The following is a 7,382-nucleotide window of genomic DNA, read 5'->3' on the forward strand; positions in this document are numbered from 1 at the left end:
CCTGACCTCTGATCATGCGCGTGGCTCTCCTCTGGACTCTCTCAAGCTTCTCCACATCCTTTTTGAATTGTGGAGCCCAAAACTGGATAGAGAAGTATATTAAGAAAAGTTAATGATCCAATAAACACCATGTTACAAAGAAATCTCTCTATACAAAGTAAATTTTATAAATTCTTTTATGATGTCTTTCATGCCATAATAGTAACAGGGCACTGGAAAAGAAAGGTTTATCTTCTGGCTTTACCACTGACCTTTTTCCACGGGTGAAAACCTGTAGCATTTATTTTGCCTTCTTCAAAACTTTTGGGGAACATGATAAAAATACAGATCTCCATTAAAATTCCATCCAGACACTCTAATTGCAAGTTTCAGACTGGAGCAATTCTCATGCTAATGCTATACTTTTGAAAAATATTACACAAAATTAGCATTTCATCAATATTCAACAGCTCCAATACTTTCTAATCTTTTGATTTCTTTCAAAAGCTTTCAACTGAAAACATTAATAATAAACCAGCATCAATAAGTTAAATGCTGCAAAAAGTTGAACTCCCTCAACCTCAGCAGTTTCTTGTAATGAATCCTACAGAGATGGACTTTTATTATTATTTTGATAATCTGTGGGCAGCTCAATTCCCCACTTTTGTTAAGTAACCATTGTTAGTAAAATAAGCTCATCACATAAGGTATTATCACTGTGTTACAAGCAGATTGTATAGCTGAAGAATACCATTCCCTGCAGATGACTCTGTAAGTGGTGGGGACCTAAAGTAACTTTGTTGAATCATGCATTACTGTACAATATGAACTGTAATTTTTATGTAAATCTTAGAAGCTTAGTGTGTTATCTCATAGTAATTAACCAACCTGTAACTAAAGCATTTTATTTGCATAAGAATAAAGTATTCACTTGAAAAACACTAAAAACAACCAACACTTTCATGAACCCAGATGAACAGACTTCCACCTTCAGCTTCCGCTGTGCAAAAATGAAGTTTATTTTCTCCTATGGGGAATTTTTACCATCTTCAATATTCTCTAACCCTGAGGAAAGGTGCATGTGCCCGAAAGCTTGTAGAAAAATACATTTTTTTTGTGATTTCTTAGTTGGTCTAATAAAAGGTATTATCTCTGAACCAAGAGTTCTAGAGTTTTGTATTTCTGAAAACAACCAACATACAAATGAGCAGATAAACTACAAATGTAGACCTACAGTACTGCTCCAAGTGGGTGTAGGGGCACACCTTGAACAAGTCGGCACAGCCATGTCCCATCTACCCTGAGGAAATCTACTGTAGTAACAACTGTTTACCCTTAACTAAGTGAAATAACATACATTTTGTGAACGCACACAAGAATGATTCAAGAGGAAAAGGCAAAGGAGAAGTGCATCGTTTTGGATTTTGTAGGGATAAACATGTTTGTTCCAACCACTGCAGGCTGAAGCGACAGAGCACACACATGGAAGTACTGCACTAATACAAGCAGTAGCTTGCCAGAGGTGACACACCCATTACTTCAAGTACCTGCCTTTGTTCAGGATCTCCTATCTGTCAAACTCTCCTACTCTCCAGATCACCCTCCTTAGGTAAAAGCTGCAAGAAATAATGTCACTAGTCCACTATCTGAAGCCAGAAATCAAACTGTGAATAACAAACTGAATGTATTATTTGCTCTCCCTCCCTGCCCAGAATACCTCCAGATCTATCTTCTTCCAAGAATCACTATCACCCGCAGTTACAACTTCAAACAACTTCAATGAGCAACCCATATTTGGATCCCTTTCTGAGACTAGCATGGAAGATGAGATCATTTCTGGAGCATCCAAAGAGGGGGCACAGCAGCACGGCCTCTCTCCTTACCTAGCTACATCTGCTCGCACGGGATAAGAAATCCTTTGACAAAGACCCAGCTGTCAAAGGAGACAGACAATATTCTATTGCTGAGTAATAGCTCCAGAGAAGCGTGCGCGAAGGTGACCACCTTCTCAGAAATTGCAGGAAGTGGGAGGGGAGGAGTCTGTCCCTAGCACATCTTTCTTTCTCTAGAGATGGCCCAGGTAGCTTGGAGTTTGGCAGAAGGCAAGGCAAGGTGGCACTTTAAAGACTAGGGCTGTCCAATTTCTGGACAGACCTGACTCCTCCCTCCCCACTGCTGCACACAGCACTCTCAGCTTCTTGTCATGCACACCACACAGGCAGCCCATTCCTACAAAGCATGCAAGCCAGATCCCACCATGCAGGCAGCACCCTTTCCACCCCTCCCTCCACACACAATGAGAAGACAGCCTAGGATGCAGCACAGACAGCCAAGAGCTCCCTCCCCCTTGCTATGTGCACAGCATGGGTACCATTATCTCCTCTTGCTGTGCAACCCTGCCCAAAGGACCAGGAACAGGAAGTGGAAGCTGGAGGAGGGAGAGAGAGCCCAGAGACCCTGGCAGCCAGTGCAGAAGGAGCAATAGGGTTGGAGAGCAGTAGGAAGCCTTGGCTGGACAGAAGCATGCAACCTGCATGTTAACACCTCATGTGCCACATGCAGCCTGCAGGCTACCAGTTATACAGCTTTTTTACAGTGTAACAAAGTGCCACCCTGTCTTAACCTTCTTTCTTTCTTTACCTAGAAATGCTCCAGAAAAACCTTCATCATCATCTTCACATTTTACTCAACTAAAATGTTGCGCTAAGAAAAGTAACAGAAGGGTAAAGCTTCAGACACATAATACAATTACTCCAGAGTATTTACTTTGAATTTAATTCCATAATGAACAGCAAACACACATAAAGTTCTCTTATCTCCCTGTCTTATACAGGTGCTATTACAGGACCAGACCCTCAAGTAGCAGAACAGCTAATCTGCATTACCCAAAAAGATTACCTCAGATGATAGTAACAGGTAGGGTCATCTGTGGGATAGGCCGAACAGCTGAGAGAAACACAGCCTTTAAATTAGGGATGTAAACGTAAATATTGTTTTAAAAGTTATCCATTTAACCTCCTCAAATTATATCGATTAAACAGTTAACCCAAGTGTAGTAACCTTTGGCAGGAAGCCATGGGTTGGGGGCAGCAGGTGTAGCTGAACCACTAGGGGGTGCTGCCCAGCTGCAGAACCACAGGTTCCCCTTGCCCTCAAGGGCTGAGGCTGCAGATTTCTCTGTCCAGATCCTCATGCCACAGGGAGGAAGGGACAGCAGAAGGTGCTGGGCTCCTCCACAGGGGAGCCTTCCCATCACAGCAGCAAGACTCCTAGTTCCATGGAGGGTCTTCCCAGAAACCTTACAGCAGCAGGGCCCAGGAAGGGTAACAGGTTCCCTGAGCATCCCGCCATGCTTGTCCCACCTTGGTCCCAGTCTCCTCTGTACTGCTGGGTCAAGCCCTTTCCAGCTTGTCCTGGGGGAAGATGAGGTCCAGTTCCAGTTGGGTGGTCTCTGCCAGGTGTGCTATGCCCTTCCCCTTCTTGTCTGTGGCCATGGGGCTACCTGGGGCCTGACCCAGCCCCAAGGCAGGGCTGAGCATGCAGCTGACATGGCCTAAAGAGGCACCATGGCAGCTGTAGCAGGCAGCGCCAGGTTGGAGAGGGGATTGAGGCTAGTTCCTTGAGCAGTGATCATAGCCCCATGGCATTTCTGAGCTCCAGGCTAGGAGGCTGCTGTTTCAGCCCTAACACTCCCTCTGGGATCCCTGCTGCTCCTCAAGAATGCCATGAGGCTGTGCTTACCATGCGAGGGGCCAGCAATGACCCCTTAGCAGCCCTTTCAGGTCCAGGCCACAGTGGCATAAGTGCGGCAGAGGGCACAGGGACCCCGTCACCCTACCTGAACCTTGTTGCTGGAGGCGAAGGGGTGGCAAACCCATCACAGGGATGGAAATGCCCTGCCTGACCCCTGTGGGGGGACCCAACACCTCCCTCCTTCCCTGTTGTGGCAGGATCTGGGCACAGGAGAGGTCCACAGCCCCAGCCCACAATGGTGAGAAGAAGCCACAGCTCCACAGGTGGGCTGCACCCCCAAATGGCTCAGCCACATTAACTCCCCTGCCCACAGCTCCCTGCCAGTGGCTGGGGCCCACGCAGTGCTGCGTGCATGCTGAAGACACAAGGGGCATAGGCCGGGGTGCTCCTGCTAGGTTTCTAAACAGTAAACGGTATAAATATAATTGTTGTTTAATCATTTACATACAGCCCTACTTTAAACATTGCTACATTAGACATATTTCTTCCTCGGTGTTTTCTCGCACTTCTGTGAAATCAGTGTGCTGTGACTCCCCGAAAACCACAGAGCTGAGTGTTTCCACCCTGATATTGTAATGCCCACCTCCGCACAGTTTTCAACTTCTCACTGGAGATTTGAAAAGCTTCTCAGACTGGTAACCAAATTTGTTCCATAGGAGGCGGACCAGGTGGGCTTTATACCCCTTTGTCTCCTGTGGTCTGCCCCACTGCTCAAAGGCGTTTAGCTTTTGTGTGGCATTGAACCCAAAGCCGCTCTGACCATCCCTGGTGCAAGGACAGACCTGGGGCCCTACAGGCACCGACTGTGGCCGCCAGGCCCCAAGAGGCGCCCACACGTACAGGCAGCTTCGCACCCTTGCTATGAGGCAGGGGCTGCTGTGCTAGACGTCTCATCAGTCCGGCAGGCGACGCCAAGCGCCAGGGGCTTCAGAGGAAGCCAGGAGGGCACCCAGCAGCTCCGGGCCTCACGCGGGGGACCTCGCGCTTTTTGACAGCTCGTTGCTCCGCCTCTGCTCACCCTGCGCCTCGCCGCGGCCCCGGGCACTTCCGCCTGGGCATCGCACTCCTGTCGAAGGCGCCCCCGGCCCCGGCCGCCCGTCCCGAGGCACCGCATCCCAACCCCGCCCCGAGGGAGGGGCCGGTCCCAGCCCGCCTCAGCTCCTGGGAGCAGCGCAGGCAGCACCAGCCCGGAGACGAGCTCAGCGCCCCCGCCCCGCCCCGGCTGGGTCTCTCCAAACCTGGCGCCGCAGGTTGACGCTGCCTCCCAGCCGCGCGGCCCCATATCCCCGTCCCCACCGCTGCCGCTGAGTCTGAGGCGGTGACTCCCTTCTACAATGCGCGTGCGCGGCGTCTCCCTCCCCACCGGCCGGGGAGGATGCCGGGAGTAGTGCGCAACCTGAATCGTAGTTGCCGGCTGGTCGCGGGACACGCTGGGAGTGGTAGTTCTCTCGTTTCGTCCGCGGTGCCGCGGCCCCCAGCGAGCGGCGCCTCCCGTTCCGAGCCCGGCGCTGCGGTGCACCCTGGGGCTTGTAGGCGCAAGAGGTTGGCCTCGGCCGAGAGTCCATCCGGGGCTCGGAAGCGGCGGGGGTGGTGAATGGCGTCGCCTAGCAGCGGCTGCCGCCTTCCATAGTGCCCGCTGCTGCAAGTGAGGGCCGTGCCGGGGCGTCCCACGGGTGCTGCTGGGCAGGGGGAGAGTGTTACTCTTCTGGGGGGTTCCCAGCGCGCGGAGGGGCAGGAGGATGCGTGTGGGCGCGGCCAGTTTCGGGGGGCCCCGGCCGCGGGTGCTCGATTTGCCCGGGGCCCGCTGCTGCAAGGGCGGAGGAGTCGCCTGACTGCACCTCTGGGGCTCTTCGGCTTCAAGACATGGGCAGCGATAGAGCTCGTCTCGCCTCCCGGGCCTGCGGGGTCTTTCTCCCTCCGTGTAGAGGCCACGGGCCGGTGCAGGGGCGAGGAGGGTGGGTGGGAAAATCCATTTTTTCCTGTCAGGGCAGTTCTCACTTAAACTACGCACTAACACTAGGTCTGGGAAGTATCTGAAATCTGAGACTAAAGAGCCTGAGAGGAAGGATGCTTGGCTGTAGCATCTGCAGGCATCCGAATACCAAGACCTAAGGGCCTGGGCCTGCAACTAGGACACCTGCCAGTGGATTTGGGAGGATGTGAAGTCCCAGGGTGAGAGCTTGGGGTGGAGGATGCTCGCTGATTGTAACGATATGTAGTGTTTAGAACGATTGAATTCTGCCTGCTCCATCGATACGGTTTTTGGAGCAATTGACTTCAGGTCAGTCAATATGATTTTGAACTGATTTGGCTGATTCGATCTGGAACACAAAATATATTAATAATAATAATAAATGCATTGATTTCTTCTCCAGCAGGGTGCTGTGTGGTTCAGGTGCTGTCCCAGATGGGTGCTAGGTGAAGGGGAGATGATTCTGTGCTTAGGTTCCTGGATGCCTCTTAGCTGTTAAACACGTGAAGGTTTTATGGGCTCTTCGTCTGTCAGAACAGTAAGGGCTGGGGTTCCAGGTCAGCACGTCTCATGTCTCTTATGATCATTGTGCTGATATCATTAGCCTTTTTGTTGTCCTAGGCTCTGTTTCTGCTTTTTATTCTGACAGGGTTATCATCTCTTTCTTTTCCAGGAATCATATATCTCTCAAATAACAGACCTGTCCTATTTTAAAAGGTATTTTGTTATGTTCTGCATGGGATCCTTCTGGGGTTTCACCCTAACTTAGAGAATTTTTAGATTGGGAATTTGTGCATATTGTCACATCTTCCTTGGGAAATCAGACATCAAAATGTACTCTGTTTAAATGCATAGCTTTCTTTCTGGAAACATAAAGAGGCTGTCTCCTTTCCTGATTTGTGAACTTCCCCAACTCAGAGTAAGTAGCACTCATTAAGAACACAATAGCCCATCTCAGTCTTTTTCAGTACTATACAGGGCTATTAGCAGCCCTGAAAATGACTTGGCTTCTGGACATTTTTAAAGCTTTTAAAAGCAGCCCTGAAACTGGCACGCTCTGGTCAGTTTCAGGGCTTTTAATGGCAGCTTTTTGACAGCTGTTTCCTTCCAGCCTTTCTGGCGCCAGGTATTATGTATTTACATGGATTAAAATTATATTACACAGCAGGTAGTAGAAGCTACATGGTTTATACATTTAATCCATATGCAAATAATTGATACATGTGCTTACATGGCAACAGACGCTTCTTACATGTGCTTACATGGTAACAGACTCTTATCCATTAGAGTTAGATGCATAAAATACTTAGAGGCCTGTGTATCTTTCAGCCACTCTACTTCATATCTTAGTTGTGCAGCGAAGAGGCAGCACCTGTCAAAGGCCAACTATTAAGCTTTGACAGTGATGAGGAGTATTTATTTCCTTGATTGTCATCTCATCTCATTTTCATGATTTCTAATAACAATTCTGAGAGTGACTATTTTAAGTCTTTAAAATGATGGGAGGATAGTCATCTTCCAGGCTGCTAATACCACAGCACTAACAGGACTGTGTACTTAAATACTGATAGTTTAAATGAAAATTTGGATAAGTGCATACCCTGGGTAAATGCTGGTCTGTTCTTAATCTCAAACTATTTCTCTCTCTCTCTCTCTCTCTCTCTCTCTCTCTCTCTCT

At 49.1% G+C, this 7,382-nt stretch overlaps 2 protein-coding genes across 9 annotated transcripts in view; one reads left to right on the forward strand and one right to left on the reverse strand.

Moving 5' to 3' along the window:
* The window catches only part of TMTC3 (transmembrane and tetratricopeptide repeat containing 3), a 59,890-nt gene extending 54,818 nt beyond the window's left edge, over positions 1-5,072 (reverse strand). For 3 of the 4 annotated variants that reach the window (XM_019545269.1, XM_019545267.1, XM_019545270.1), the window contains exon 1: positions 4,971-5,072. The gene's annotated coding sequence lies outside the window, so the exon portion shown is untranslated. Of the gene's footprint in view, positions 1-4,750; positions 4,771-4,970 lie in introns of those variants that run through there. The other variant, XM_019545268.1, reaches the window with a different exon arrangement.
* Positions 5,073-5,289: 217 nt separating this feature from the next.
* The window catches only part of CEP290 (centrosomal protein 290), a 100,365-nt gene continuing 98,272 nt past the window's right edge, over positions 5,290-7,382 (forward strand). For 4 of the 5 annotated variants that reach the window (XM_019545271.1, XM_019545273.1, XM_019545275.1 and 1 more), the window contains exon 1: positions 6,375-6,421. The gene's annotated coding sequence lies outside the window, so the exon portion shown is untranslated. Of the gene's footprint in view, positions 5,378-6,374; positions 6,422-7,382 lie in introns of those variants that run through there. The other variant, XM_019545272.1, reaches the window with a different exon arrangement.

This window comes from Crocodylus porosus, unplaced genomic scaffold (assembly GCF_001723895.1).
Source record: "Crocodylus porosus isolate Cpor-Errol unplaced genomic scaffold, CroPor_comp1, whole genome shotgun sequence".
NCBI classification, from domain to species: Eukaryota; Metazoa; Chordata; order Crocodylia; family Crocodylidae; genus Crocodylus; species Crocodylus porosus.